Source organism: Ovis aries, chromosome 2 (genome assembly GCF_016772045.2).
Source record: "Ovis aries strain OAR_USU_Benz2616 breed Rambouillet chromosome 2, ARS-UI_Ramb_v3.0, whole genome shotgun sequence".
Lineage (NCBI taxonomy): Eukaryota > Metazoa > Chordata > Mammalia > Artiodactyla > Bovidae > Ovis > Ovis aries.
In genome coordinates this window covers 130058573-130075055 of record NC_056055.1, presented here as the reverse complement: position 1 = coordinate 130075055, position 16483 = coordinate 130058573, and the positions used below count along the sequence as shown (strand labels likewise).

Here is a 16483-nt window from a genome sequence, read left to right as displayed (position 1 = left end):
AGAGGAGCCTGCCAGGCTACAGTCCATAGCGTCGCAGAGTCGGACCCGACTGAAATGACTTTAGCACGCACGTATCTGCTATAACATGATCACAAACACCAATTTAAGCACTGAACTGGAGTCATCCAGATGACAAAATATGTTCATGAAACACTTTTATTATCCTTAAAATGAAAATAAAACATGAAAAATTGACAGAGGGCAAGAAAAAAAACCTGCATCAAAATTCAGTCTTCCTGTGTAAACTAGATATGTATCTGATAACAGTAATTGTTTCAATGACTATGTACCTCTCAAGTTAAAAAACGCATATACATAGACTGGAGTAAATAGTAAAACTTTTCTTGCCCATAGGCTTTAATATGCTTATTAACTGTGAGATCTGGAACATATTTAATGTAAAAATTAAAAGCCTAGAGAACTGTTAGTGTCCTTACATTCATAATTTGTCCCTACTCCCGGGATGACACTATACGATACCTCAATAGAGCGTTCCATTCTCTTCTATTTTAATAATGTTGTTGTACAAATTAATTGGGGCATCTTCCCCAGTGGCACAGTGGTAAAGAATCTGCCTGCCAATGTGGGAGACACAAGAGATGCGAACTGGACTGCTAGGTCAGGAAGATCCCCTGGAGTAGGAAATGGCAACCCACTCCAGTATTCTTGCCTGGAAAATTCCACAGACAGAGGAGCCTGGAGAACAACAGTCCATGGGGTACGACTGGGCACTCACACACAAAGACACCCCGCCACCACCACAAATTAACTGAGTCACTTTTTGTCCATAGGAGCTTTTGCTCCTTCCTTACATTCACCAAAACTCCCTCTATGAACTAGGCTCAAGAACTGAATTGTCCAAATGAACCTCAAAAGAATCTAATCTAAGTAAAAGACACTGCCTGGTACTCTTTACTTTTCGCAGGGAATATGCTGGTGGATACTGCTGCTATCAATCACCTGTGACTAATTTTCAGGACTTCTCTGATCCAGAAGGAGAAAACACAGAAGACAGAAAGAGGCCCTCCTTCAACAGACGCTAGACACCAGTGACTGTCACAGACTCATTTGCATTATTTTTGTCCTTGATCCTCTTATTTTTTTTCCCCTCTCTGCTAGCTGACACTTCTAAATCAGCACTATACAAAAGAACTTTCTGCACTGATGGAAAGGTTCTTTTTCTGTACTGTCAGTAGCCACTATACCAATACAATGCGTGCTCACTGGCCACATGTGGCTATTGAGAACTTCAAATATACCTAGTGGAAATGAGAAAATTAATTTTATATGATTTTAATTATATTTAAACATGAATAGCCACACTTTCACATTTCACTTTCCTACACTGGAGAAGGAAATGGCACCCTACTCCAGTGTTCTTGCCTGGAGAATCCCAGGGACGGCACAGCCTGGTGGGCTGCGGTCTATGGGGTCGCACAGAGTCGGATACGACTGAAGTGACTTAGCAGCAGCAGCAGCAACCACATGTGGCTACTGGTTACCATACTAAACAACACAATTCTAAATGATTAGCAGACACTGGAGGCTTTTAGTTAGGGCATTCTGAATCCTTGTTTTGACAATCTCCAGATACGATACTCAAATTTCTCCAAGCCAGCCTTTAATAATACATGAACTGTGAACTTCCAGACATTCAAGCTGGTTTTAGAAAAGGCAGAGGAAACAGAGATCAAATTGCCAGCATCCTCTGGATCATCAAAAAAGCAAGAGAGTTCCGGAGAAATGCTTTACTGACCATGCCAAAGCCTTTGCCTGTGTGGATCACAACACACTGTGGAAAATCCTCAAAGACATGGGAATACCAGACCACCTGACATGCCTCTTGAGAAATATGTATGCAGGTCAGGAAGCAACAGTTAGAAATGAACATAGAACAGACTGGTTCCAAATAGGAAAAGGAGTACATCAAGGCTGTATATTGTCACCCTGCTTATTTAACTGATATGCAGAGTACATCATGAGAAACACTGGGCTGGATGAAGCACAAGGTGGAATCAAGGCTGCCAGGAGAAATATCACTAACCTCAGATATGCAGAGGACACTACCTGTATGGCAGAAAGTGACGAAGAACTAAAGAGCCTCTTGATGAAAGTGAAAGAGGAAGAGTGAAAAAGTTGGCTTAAAGCTCCACATTCAGAAAATGAAGATCATGGCATCCGGTCCCATCACTTCATGGGAAATAGATGGGGAAACAGTGGAAACAGTGGTTGACTTTATTTTGGGGGGCTTCAAAGTCACTGCAGATGGTGACTGCAGCCATGAAATTAAAAGACGCTTACCCCTTGGAAGGAAAGCTATGACCAACCTAGACAGAATATTAAAAAGCAGAGACGTGACTTTGCAATAAAGGTCCATCTAGTCAAGGCTATGGTTTTTCTAGTGGTCATGTATGGATGGGAGAGTTGGACTATAAAGAAAGCTGAGCGCCGAAGAATTGATGCTTTTGAACTGTGGTGTTGGATAGGACTCTTGAGAGTCCCTTGGACTGCAAGGAGATCCAACCAGTCCATCCTAAGGGAAATCAGTCCCGAGTGTTCACTGGAAGAACCAACGTTGAAGCTGAAACTCCAATACTTTGGCCACTTGATGTGAAGAACTGATTCATTTGAAAAGACCCTGATGTTGGGAAAGTCTGAAGGTGGGAGGAGAAGGGGACGACAGAGGATGAGATGGTTGGATGGCATCACTGACTCAATGGACGTGAGTTTAAGCAAATTCCTGGAGTTGTTGATGGACAGGGAGGCCTGGCGTGCTAGAGTCCATGGGGTTGCAAAGAGGTGGATACGACTGAGCGACTGAACTGAACTGAAGATATGATACTAATTAATTCTTCAGATACTGGCAAAAGTCTCAAAAAAAAAACCCTCATATCCAAATTAATGGGAAAAGTCAATTTGGTTATTTTCCATGACAGATTCAGATTATGAGAAATAAGGAATATAATAATCCTCGTCCTAGAGTTTGTCTATGTTTTAATCATCAATGTGTGATCTCCACAGTCTTAAACGCTGCTTTGCAGCTGCTATGAAGACAAATAATCATTTTACATAAACAACAAGAAAAGCCTGGCATTAGAGATATTATTACCATCACAAACTTCATATACCATCCTGGGCCACTGAACAACAGTACAGAAAGTGACTGATCACATCGCCATAAGATAAATGATCTATCCTTTAGCTTAGACTGAGTAACCAGAAGGGGTATTGATAAAATGGAAGAAAACAAAAAAACAACCTGCTGACAGCCAAGAATTGACACGGACACAGAAACCACAACTTCTAGAATGGATTTCCACCAATTTGCCAAAGGGAAAAATTATGCCACTCTCAGCTGCAGCTCATGGGGTCACAAAGAGTCAAACACAACTGACTGACTGAACTAAACTGAACTGAAGTCATCATATAGAACATGGATTATCTGAGGTCAAATTCTGTTCAGTCCCATCTGACCTGCACAGAATGCTGTGGGCATGCACTCATGCGTTCTTAAGATATGCCCACTTACTGTTCCACCAACTCTCTAGGTTACAAATTCTGTCTTGTCTACAAATGCCTGCCAAGACCAGATATCTGATGAGCACTAAGTACATTATTGGGGATTTTTTATTGATGGGCTTTAACATACAAGACAAATGAAACACTTTCTTCAACAATTCGATGACATGGGGGACAAAAAAAGAAAGAAATGGGTGGTACAACTGTTAAAAGAGGCTTAACAGACTTAACACAGGTAATATGTGGACTGTATTTAGATCCAAACTTGAACAATTTGCCCTACTCTATAATGGGGTGTGTTTATATAGTAGGATCCATGCTAACTTGAAAAGAACACTAACTCAATTGACTAATATCCTCTATGCAGTCTTTCTTCCAAATAAAGGAGGCAGACTGGAGGTCTCTTTCCTTAATGGGGAACAAAATAATGGAAGAGAACACTTTCTAGTCCAGTTTAATACTATGAACTTGCTGAAAAGTATTATATGCACATCATGGTTTTCTGGGTAGAAGAATGAGAACAGAGTGGGATCTGGACTTTCAGAAATACTTAAATCCATACAGATAAACATATTTTCAACCCAAGAGTACTTACCTTACATGTAACTAAAATAAAATGTATTTCAAAATCAGCCTTAACCTATATACCTATATAGTGTATACTATATACCTATATAGCCTTTACCTATATAGTTCGAGTTCTAGTTCAGTCACTCAGTCGTGTCTGACTCTTTGTGACCCCATGAATCGCAGCACCCCAGGCCTCCCTGTCCATCACCAACTCCCGGAGTTCACTCAGACTGACATCCATCGAGTCTGTGATGCCATCCAGCCATCTCATCCTCGGTCTTCCCCTTCTCCTCCTGCCCCCAATCCCTCCCAGCATCAGAGTCTTTTCTAATCAGTCAACTCTTCGCATGAGGTGGCCAAAATACTGCGGTTTCAGCTTTAGCATCATTCCTTCCAAAGAAATCCCAGGGCTGATCTCCTTCAGAATGGACTGGTTGGATCTCCTTGCAGTCCAAGGGACTCTCAAGAGTCTTCTCCAACACCACAGTTCAAAAGCATCAATTCTTCAGCGCTCAGCCTTCTTCACAGTCCAACTCTCACATCCATACATGACCACAGGAAAAACCTTAGCCTTGACTAGATGGACCTTAGTCGGCAAAGTAATGTCTCTGCTTTTGAATATACCATCTAGGTTGGTCATAACTTTTCTTCCAAGGAGTAAGCGTCTTTTAATTTCATGGCTGCAGTCACCATCTGCAGTGATTTTGGAGCCCCAAAAAAATAAAGTCTGACACTGTTTCTACTGCTTCCCCATCTATTTCCCACGAAGTGATGGGACCAGATGCCATGATCTTCATTTTCTGAATGTTGAGCTTTAAGCCAACTTTTTCACTCTCCTCTTTCACTTTCATCAAGAGGCTTTTTAGCTCCTCTTCACTTTCTGCCATAAGGGTGGTGTCATTTGGATATCTGAGGTTATTGATATTTTTACCTATATAGTGTACCCAAATTGATAATAAAGGAGATAGTCTAAGCTCTGGTATCAATAATTTATAAATACTCAAAAAGCATTTTTCTCAACTGTAAAACATGTTTTCCAATGAGGTAAGTCATTTTAAAATGATGTGATGGTTAGTGACCCATGGCTGACAGGAATGATACAATGGTGAACACAGCTTGCCCAATGCTGTTCAAAACCAGCCAAAGCGAAGAATGCCACTGTATGTAGTAGCTCCGCAACACACTAATTTGCCATCTACACTAACAATTCTACAGCACATTACAGTGATGTTTCTGAGATATATGCTGCTGCTGCTAAGTCCCTTCAGTCGTGTCTGACTCTGTGTGACCCCATAGACGGCAGCCCACCAGGCTCCGCTGTCCCTGGGGTTCTCCCGGCAAGAACACTGGAGTGGGCTGCCATTTCCTTCTCCAATGCATGAAAGTGAAAAGCGAAAGGGAAGTTGCTCAGTCATGTCCCACTCTTCGCGACCCCATGGACTGCAGCCTACTAGGCTCCTCTGTCCATGGGATTTTCCAGGCAAGAGTACTGGAGTGGGGTGCCACCGCCTTCTCTGCTGAGACATACAAGATGAACTAATTACATTCCCTGTGTCAGAAGTCAGAAACATCTAATTTAGAGTCAGATAACAATAGCAACAGCAACAAATAAAATTGTTATAGTCACAAAGACACTATACCAGGCACTTCATTTCTATATTCTTATTCAACCTTCATGGTCACCCTACTTCTGTGATTTTTTTAAGCCTTATTTTTCAATGGGAAAACTGAGGTACAGAGAGTTGAAGCGATGCGTATAAATAAATCACTGCTAGTAAGTGACAGCGGAGAAGGCAATGGCACCCCACTCCAGTACTCTTGCCTGGAAAATCCCATGGATGGAGGAGCCTGGTAGGCTGCAGTCCATGGGGTCGCGAAGTCGGGCACAACTGAGCAACTTCACTTTCATTCTTCACTTTCATGCATTGGAGAAGGAAATGGCAACCCACTCCAGTGTTCTTGCCGGGAGAATCCCAGGGACGGGGGAGCCTGGCGGGCTGCCGTCTCTGGGGTCACACAGAGTCAGACATGACTGAAGCGACTTAGCAGCAGTAAGTGACAGAGCTAAAATTCAAGAAAATTTCTCTGATGCCAAACCATCTGATACTGCATCCCAAGGAAAACACCAACATTAGTAAGCCGATGCCAAATTGGTAAATTATAAAATGTAAAAAGACACAATCTATATATACTATGCATAAAATTTTCCTAAACTCATCTATTAAAAGTTTCAGATAGTAATGGTTCTGATGTTAATATAATGAGGCCCTTTTTTTTAAACATGAATAATAATGTTAAGGATCCCTTTATTTAATTTGCATACCAAGAATTCACTGTGACCAGGTACAATATGAGCAAATAAATCACTTGACTATTGTGCAATATCTAGTACTTTCCTTGATGATCCCTCTTGGGTCTAAAACCTGGTTCCTCTTCTCATCCCACACACACACACACAACCTGGTTTCTCTTCTCATCCTACAAATGCCTTTAATTTCAAATTATCTCACCCATTTAAGTTTAGTGAGTTTTCTTTCTGATCAGTGTCATCTTTTACCTTTCTACCCTTCAACCGTCATCACCAAATACTTTTCTGGCAATCAAGTACAATCTGTTACATTTGTATGTCCCAAAACATCAGAGTGAACTTGATAATACTGTAGACTGCTATCCCAGTTCTAACAAAAAATGCATAAAGTACTATCATCGTCCAGATTTATACAGAATATGCCTGCAGGGAAATTCTGAGAGTTCAATATGTGCATGCTTGATACATAGACTAATTGGAAATTCCTGCAACAAGAGTAATTTATCTAGAGTTTATAGCTCTCACTGCTCTTCTTAGCATCACTGTGTGGATTTCACGATGAATTATTAAATTTCTCTCTCCTTGTCACAAGTAAGTCACTCAGCAAAACCACACCTGCTCTCCTGAGCAAGAAGAATATTTTATAAGATGCTATTTCAGCAAGCATCAGGAAGCAAAATACTTAATAAGATCTGTAAGAATATTGCTTTAGACTAGTAACTGGAAACTATAAAACTATACATTCTGCAATTATCTCAAAAGTTCAAAAAAACAGGAAAATATTCAATTAATTAATGCACTACTTTCTCAATTATTTCAAAATAAAACATCTACCACTGTCCCTTAGGTATCTTCAACTCATGTTCAAGGAACTTGTGGAAATATACTATCATAAAATTGTTAACAGAAAGTCAAAGAAGTCGATTTCCTATAGTTTGCTCTTTTGCATTCTGCATAGTAACAGTAAGCATGGCAAACTCCAAACATTATAACAGAGTTTAAAACAAAAAAACAAAATAAAATGGAATAGTGAATAGCATTCAAATTAAAAGCTAGTGCAAATCTGTTCTTAATACAAAAATGTAATGGAAAGGTGGTGTTGATGGAATCCTTGGAAAAATTTCCAAATAGGACACAAACCGATGACCCTTCCAAATAGTTTTTTTCCTTTCCAGGGAACAGATAGGAATAACAGACTGGCCACAGTTCTTGAGCATGAATGACAAGATTGCCATGGCCTTTCCCTATTTGTACTAAAGGAAAAAAAAAATTAAGAAAACTGCTTTCTTATTTTTTCTTGCTATTTTTTTGAATACATACATATTAGCAAGAAATTTTCCCCGTGATATACCACACAGAAAAACTTTGATATTGTAATTTGACTTCAGCACAGGTTCACAATATCAAGAAAATTAAAGGGCCAAAACTTTTCAAGAAAAGTCACAAGAGTGACAATCCCTTACCTGAAATTCTGAAATCCAAAATGTCTTAAAAATACAGATTTTTGGTAAACTCATTTGACAGCAAAATTTGACATGCACTAACTTGAGACTTCACGTGACTCTTCACATGATGTACTATAGAAATATTACATGTATTTGACTAGATGATGTTGCCCTGGGATCCCAAAAGGGGGGTTACTGAATAAATATATCTGCACTGTATTCCCTCTGTAAAATCTGAGCAAATTCTGAATGTCAAATCAGAATTATCGATACAAATGCAGAAATGCAGATCTGTCCTCCCTATTTGCTTTCTGGTACACTACAGTATACCAAGTGTGTGCTTTGTCGCATAACCATTTGAATGACTAAAGGTTACCACGTAGAAGTAACAGGGTTAGAAGCTGTGTAGATAGTATTAGATATTGTTTGGGTTTTTAAGCGATGAGGAATAAACAACATAAACACTTCTGACTGGTCTTTGACTCTATGTAGGGAAGACAGCACCAGCTTGGGGACTTCTTAAGACAGTGAGACTCAGAGGAGTAAAAAAAAAAAAGACAAAATCTGAAAGTTCCTGTCATTTTTTAAGAACTCACTGACACCAATGTGTGTTGTGTGTTAAGTTGCTTCAGTCATGTCTGACTCTTTGCGACACCATAGAATGTAGCCCCCCAGGCTCCTCTGTCCATGGATCTCTCCAGGCAAAAATACTGGAGTGGACCACCATTTCCTTTTCTAAGACCAATATTCATACCCAAAATCACTCATTATAAACTGAGAGAAAGTGTTAACCCCCATTCACTTCCCACATCATGAAGCCAATCCATGTTAGTCTCTATTTAAGTTACCAAAGAAATTAAAATAATGATCATATGAATATGTTACCTCAACTTTTTAAAAAAGTCTTCTTTGGTACATAGAAAGATCCAGCCTTTTCACTAGAATGCAGGCTCTATGAGAGCAGGAAGTTGTTGATTTTTGTTTCAAAATCTCTATCAGCTACTTCTGGATTTACAGCATTGATTTCCTAATGAGTTAGTTTTAAAGAAAAATTCTATATGTTGAACTTATTTACTGATTCATTTAAATATAAATTATGACATATATGGGGCAAATTCCCTTTATGCTGCCCCCTCTCTAATTCCATCTCTTTCTCTACACAACCAAGCTTTTTCTGGTAGATGAGTTCACATGAAGTGCCTCTAATTCTTAATCTCCCATTAACCCCTCTACCACAATTTGGTTTCCACTCAGGATTCCACCAGAGAAGGCAATGGCACCCCACTCCAGTACTCTTGCCTGGAAAATCCCATGGACAGAGGAGCCTGGTGGGCTGCAGTCCATGGGGTCACTAAGAGTCGGGCTCAACTGAGCAACTTCACTTTCGCTTTTCACTTTCATGCATTGGAGAAGAAAATGGCAACCCACTCCAGTGTTCTTGCCTGGAGAATCCCAGGGACAGCGGAGCCTGGTGGGCTGCCGTCTATGGGGATGCAAGAGTCAGACACGACAGAAGCGACTTAGCAGCAGCAGCAGCAGCAGGATTCCACAGAACTTATCAAGGTTACATAATGACTTTCTTGTTGCTAAATCCAGGGGCCACTTCCTTCATTTATAACACTGTGTCTAGCACTTGGTACTGCTAACCACCTTCTTGAAGTTCTCATTTCTCAACTTACAACAAAGACACCAAGTTCATCTGGTTTTGCTTCTGTCTCTTCTTCTGTCCACCCCTTTAAAATTTTACCATTCCACAGAGTTTAATCTTTGATCAGGGAGTTTTGTCTGTTTTGTTCATTATTATAATCCAAGAAGTCTCACAATACTTGTTACATGAACAAATGAATAGTCCTTATCTTTTCTTTCTCCACATTCTCTCTGGAAGACCATCTCCACTTCCACGTCTTAGGCTACTATTCATAAGAATAATTTTACTTCATCCAAACTTTTCTACAGTGTTCCAAACCTTTATCTCCAAATGCCTATAGAAACCTCCATGTGGATGCACCAAAAGCCCGCTGAACTACAGATGTCCAAGCTGGAACTCATTTCCTCCTCTCCTCAAATATTACCTGTAAAACTAGCCAAGTGACAATTTCCTCATTCCCAGTCAGTCATCAAATCTAACTGATCCTACTTTCTCAGTTAACAGGAGACAGAATCAAATCTGCCCATTTCCTACCATTCTCTCAGCCATTGTATACAGAAGAAAAGTAGGGGGAAGGCTCCATTTAGGGAAGATCCTATAAGATAATCCCCTGGTTTCATTTTAGAAGGCAAAATAGTTTTCACCTCTCTAATAAGACTTCTCATAGGTCTTCTTTATCTCCAGACTATAAGGACTTTCCCAACTTGCTTCTAAAAAACATACTACTAACCTGAAGGGCGCCACTGCATTCTGTCTACACAGAGCAAAAGGATTCCTTAAATACCTGCCATGCTGCCTGGAGAGAAATCCAGGCCTTAAATTAAAAGCACATCCCTCTACATTATAACTGCATTATTTCACACTTTGGAAATTTTCTTCTAAGTTTTTAAAATGAAAATTCTGTCTCAGTGCCTACTGTATCTACCATCAGCCTCCTTATATTATTCTTTAATAGAAAAGAGTTCTTTGGTAGCAGTTCTTCTCGTTAACTGAATAAAAATAAATCTCTGGGGCTTCCCAGGTGGTGTAGTGGTAAGGAATCCACCTGCTAATACAGGCCATGCAAGAGATATGAGTTTGATTCCTGGGTCAAGAAGATACTCCTAGAGCAGGAAACGGCAACCCCACTCCAGTATTCTTACCTGGAAAATTTCATGGACAGAAGAGCCTGGCGGACTACAGTCCACGGAGTCACAAACTGTCAGACACAACTGAGCATACACAGGGACATCTCCACTGCTACTATGCCTGTAATCACCTGCACTCAAACCCTGTTAAGCCCACCTCATCTTGCCTTCTAGTTTCCCACACTTGGTTCACAGCTCAAGTGGCCGGCAGCAGAATTCAACTTTCCTCACTAATCCCAGCACCTGATTCACTGAACAAATATTATCAGTATGGGTTTTATTGATCTGTGATTAAGTTAAATTTATACCCATTGTCACGACAACAAAGAAAAGACAAAAAACCTTACATGTAAAACCTACATAACCTTCACCGCTTAATATATACCTGTGTGGCAAAGCAGCAGCTCCAGCGCTTCTAACTACCCACTGAACAGGACTTTTTTCATTTTGTCTTTAAAGTTTGCATTTGTGAGGAAAGTCTCCTTTGTGAGGTATTTTTATAACTGAAAAATTTTGTATGGGAGAAAGAGGAAAACAGAATGAAAAGAACTGATATTTATATTAAAAAGTGGTTCAGAAAAGCACTTAGACAAAGTAAAACGTTGAGAAAAGGCAGGATGGTCATGGTCTTTTTCTTTTTACTTTACCCCCAATTCTCTGGAAGCAAGTTAAGAACAGAGGGTCGAAGGCAGTGTCTGTATCTTGTGAGGGGGGACATATGTTAAGCTGCACACAAGGCTCTGAGGTATGAGACAGAGTTCCTATTATCAGGCAGAGCAGAGAAATCTAAGTGTTACAGCAATGTTATAAACACGATACTATTAGAAAAGTAGAAGGGCAAGTAAGTGGGTCTGGGGAACACAGAAAGAAATCAGTCTAGAAGCTGGCTTTTGAAGGACAAGTAGGTCATTCAGGCAATGAGATAGCACATATAAGGACTCAGAGGCACGAAAGACCTTGTAGAACAATGGATCCTGGAAGTTCTTGGTCACTGCTATATATCCAGAACTTAGGACGGTGCGTGCTACTTAATAGGCTCCAATTCTAAAATCAAATATAAAAGCAGGTGTGTAAGCTTTTGATGACTGTTTCTAATTCTTCCTATGAAGAACTCCCTATAATGATATCTGACAACTTCTTTACCATGGAATATCACAACAGTCTTGTCCCACATATCAACCCCTACTTCTACGAATGGCCAAGCTGTTGTCATCTACTGTATCAAGACAGAACCATGAGGGGCCAAACCTTACTTGTCTTCGCCGCCACCCTCCCTCAGTTAACCTGGAGAGTAGCTTTAATATACTTCCCTACTGAGATGAAAAAAGTATCAGTTCCTTTCCTACCAGTTCCAATCGAAGGGGAAATCTGACCCTCAAGGTGTAGTTACTTCAACCTACTAAAACAGGTCTAATTGCTGACGTCGCACACCTTCATTCATGCCACTTTGCTCCCCCCTCCCCAAAATGCGTTCATCAGCTTGCCTTACTTAAGCATAAGGGCCAAATATTTCTCTCAACTCTCACAGTACAGCTTTGAAGGTGGGCTTGCTGATGATTAATTGATAGAGCCACTTAGTACATCATATTCCAAATTTTAAAGACAATTTGAGGGGGTGGCCTCTACAGAGAAGTTTATAAAGTAGTCCCTGAATACAGCACCACATTCTAGACCAGAGGCTCCTGTCATGTCTAGAATAAACCTGTCCTGATAAACTAATTCAGGAAAGGACTCACAGGGTAGCTTTCAAGGTGAAAGGACTGAACTCTAGTCTGATCCACTTATGAGTTAAGCTCAAAGTCAAATTAAAGATGAACCTCCACAGGGTCTCACCCTCCCATTAGCCAACCTATTTCATAATCAAGGAACCCTTAGGTCCCCCGGCTGAGGCAGCCCACACTAGTTTTTTGGGTATCTGTTCACTGGGAAACGATTTAGCTTGGCTACAAACGGCAAAGCCTTGCTTTAATCACTGCTTCCTTCCCTGGTATATTACTCATGAAGAAAAGGCTTTGAAAGTATGAACTTCCTTGTAGGCCTTGAAATGTCTCTTTCAATGTCCGCTTGGGAAATGAATATACTGAGATAAAATATTTAGGCTGCAGGCTTATTAAAAAGTCTGGAGGTTGTTGAAACTAATCGGCCAAGAGGCCTTTTTGTTCCATTACTCTCCCATGCTAGGATTCTCAGATTTAAACCGAGAAGTAGAGAAATGCAACAAGAAAGCCCTCAAAGTCACTAGTGAGATCAGCTATATTAGCAAAATCCACTTCTTTCTTAAACTAGCTGTAGGCTAGCAGTGACTTACATCAAGTTAGGGATATACCTAACTTGATGATAGTGTGATCACTCACCTAGAGCCAGACATCCTGAAATGTGAAGTCAAGTAGGCCTTAGGAAGCATCACTACAAACAAAGCTAGTGGAGGTGATGGAATTCCCAGCCGAGCTATTTCAAGTCCTAAAATATGATGCTGTTAAAGTGCTGCATTCAATATGCCAACAAATTTGGAAAACTCAGCACTGGCCACAGGTCTGCAAAAGGTCAGTTTTCATTCCAATCCCTAAGAAAGGCAATGCCAAAGAATGATCAAACTACCACACAATTACACTCATCTCACATGATAGCAAAGTAATGCTCAAAATTCTCCAAGCCAGGCTTCAACAGTACATGAACTGAGAACTTCAAGATGTTCAAGCTGGATTTAGAGGAACCAGAGGATTAAATTGCTGGATGACAGAAAAAAATAGAGAGTTCCAGAAAAACATCTACTTCTGCTTTACTGATGATGCCAAAGCCTTTGACAGTGTGGATCACAACAAACTGGAAAATTCTGAACGAGATGAGAATACTAGACACTTTACCTGCCTCCTGAATAATCTGTATGCAGGTCAGGAAGCAACAGTTAGAACCGGACATGGAACAACAGATTGGTTCCAAATTGGAAAAGGAGTCTCTCAAGGCTCTATGTTGTCACTCTGCTTATTTAACTTATATGCAGAGTACATCATGCTAAATGGAGGGCTGGATGAAACACAAGGTGAGATCAAGACTGCTGGGAGAAATATCAATAACCTCAAATACCACACCACCCTCATGGCAGAAAGTGAGGAAGACCTAAAGAGCCTCTTGATGAAAGAGGAGAGTAAAAAAGTTGGCTTAAAACTCAACGTTCAAAACACAGATCATGGCATCCAGTCCCATCACTTCATGGCAAATAGACGGTGGAACAAAGGAACCAGTGACACATTTTGGGGGGGCTCCAAAATCACTGCAGCTGGTGACTGCAGCTACGAACTTAAAAGACGCTTGCTTCTTAGAAAAAAAGCTATGAAAAACCTAGACAGCATATTTAAAGCAGAGACATTACTTTGGCGACAAAGGTCAGTCTAGTCAAAGCTATGGTTTTTCCAGTAGTCATGTATGGATGTGAGAACTGGACCATTAAGAAAGCTAAGCGCCAAAGAATTGATGTTTCTGAACTGTGGTGTTGAAGAAGACTTTAGAGAATCCCTTGGCCAGCAAAGAGATCCAACCAGTCAATCCTAGAGGAAATCAGTCCTGAACATTCATTGGAAGGACTGACCTTGAAGCAGAAACTCTTAATATTTTGGCCACCTGATGCGAAGAGACGACTCAATGGAAAAGACCCTAATGCTGGGAAAGACTGAAATCAGGAGGAGAAAGGAACGAGGACGAGGTGGCTGGATGGCATCACTGACTCAATGGACACCAGTCTGAACAAACTCCGGGAGTGGTGAAGGACAGGGAAGCCCGGCGTGCTGCAGTCCATCGGGTCGCAAAGAGTAGGTAGGACACGACGGAAGGACTGAAAAACAAAGTTATGTAGGGATAAAGGATAACAAGAGGAAGAACACGAGTAATAATGAATGAACACTCCGCAGAACTACACGGTAAATGATGAAAAAGAAACGACTCATGAAATTTTGAACGAGAGAGAACTTCCACAGCTTTTTAATAAACCAGGGTTTATTAATCTCACACCTATGGTTCGGGGCCCAGGCATTAAGAAAGGGGCCTGGGGCCCAGAACTAAGAACTCGAGAGGCTCCAAGCGATCCGCGCCAAAAAACACACCCCACACTAAAGGAGAGGGTACCCGCGCTGCTGCTGGATTCCACAATAAAATCCCCCGCGGAGAGACAGCTCCAGGAACCCCCCCGGTCCGCGCAGGTACTCCCCATCCCACTCACTGGGGCTCTTCGGCCCCACCGACACTCACGGTCCAACCTCGCGGGCCACCGCGCGGCGGAAGACCCCAACGCCCCCGAAAACCTACCACGGCCGTACCAGCGAGCCCGCACCTACTCCTGGGGCCCCTTCATTTCCCACCCGGCCTGGCAGCCTGCCGCCCCAACTCCAGCTCGCTGCCTGCAGCGAGTCTACGGACTTCGGTAATTACCTGGAGCTCCACCGCGCCGCCATTACACCGGAAGCACGTCACTTCCCCTTCCCGGCCCGGCAGTAGGAAGAAGACGGACGTGAAACACATAATAACCTGACGTTAAACTGACTGTGATACGTTGTTGTATTAACTTATTTTAAACATTGTTTTGTAATACCAGATTCAGAGCCGTCGATCCGGCCACACGTTTTCCTTCCCAAGACGGAGACAAAAGAGACAACAAACTACAAAACCCAGAACCCACCGCCAATGTGGGCGGAAATGGCGCGCTCAGTTGTAGGCTGAGAAGGCAGCAATGCACGACGGGAATTATAGTTCTTTTGGATAAGGAGCATAGAGTTCGCTCTAGAAGCTCACCGGCAACCTCAGTTCAGTTCAGTTCAGTCGCTCAGTCGTGTCCGACTCTTTGCGACCCCATGAACCGCAGGACGCCAGGCCTCCCTGTCCATCACCAACTCCCGGAGTTCACTCAGACTCACGTCCATCGAGTCCGTGATGCCATCCATCCATCTCATCCTCTGTCTTCCCCTTCTCCTCCTGTCCCAATCCCTCCCAGCATCAGTCTTTTCCAATGAGTCATCTCTTCGCATGAGGTGGCCAAAGTACTGGAGTTTCAGCTTTAGCATCGTTCCTTCCAAAGAAATCCCACCGCTGATCTCCTTTAGAACGGACTGGTTGGATCTCCTTGCAGCCCAAGGACTCTCAAGAGCCTTGTCCAACACCACAGTTCAAAAGCATCAATTCTTTGGCGCTCAGCTTTCTTCACAGTCCAACTCTCACATCCATACATGACCACAGGAAAAACCATAGCCTCGACTAGACGGACCTTTGTTGGCAAAGTAATGTCTCTGCTTTTCAATATGCTATCTAGGTTGGTCATAACTTTTCTTCCAAGGAGTAAGCGTGTTTTAATTTCACTGGCAACCTGGTTCTGTCTTAAGATTTTTTTTAAATTTACTGTAAACTTATTTCTCTGCAGTTGACAAAAAAAGGAGACTTTAGTGTAGCCACTTTTCTGTGAAAATCTTAAGGAAACCAGACCTTTTAGACTTTTTACAGTAGTTAAACCAAGAACCAAAACAAAAATGTTACCAACTGTAACAAATATTAAGTGCCTACCAGGTTCCAAGATTGCAAACCTAAGTCAATAGGAAAATACTGGACCACCAACAGAGTGACGGAGAAGGCAATGGCACCCCACTCCAGTACTCTTGCCTGGAAAATCCCATGGACGGAGGAGCCTGGCAGGCTGCAGTCCATGGGGTCGGGAAGAGTTGGACACAACTGAGCGACTTCACTTTCACTTTTCACTTTCCTGCATTGGAGAAGGAAATGGCAACCCACTCCAGTGTTCTTGCCTGGAGAATCCCAGGGACGGGGGAGCCTGGTGGGCTGCCGCCTATGGGGTCACACAGAGTTGGACACGACTGAAGCGACTTAG

At 41.8% G+C, this 16483-nt stretch overlaps 1 protein-coding gene across 5 annotated transcripts in view; it reads right to left on the bottom strand.

Annotated features, from left to right (window-relative positions):
* The window catches only part of CWC22 (CWC22 spliceosome associated protein homolog), a 65398-nt gene extending 50322 nt beyond the window's left edge, over positions 1 to 15076 (bottom strand). For 2 of the 5 annotated variants that reach the window (XM_004004539.6, XM_060411095.1), the window contains exon 1: positions 15040 to 15076. The gene's annotated coding sequence lies outside the window, so the exon portion shown is untranslated. Of the gene's footprint in view, positions 1 to 14203 lie in introns of all 5 variants that reach the window. The other 3 variants (XM_060411094.1, XM_012132272.5, XM_012132279.5) reach the window with 3 other exon arrangements.
* Positions 15077 to 16483: the final 1407 nt, after the last annotated feature.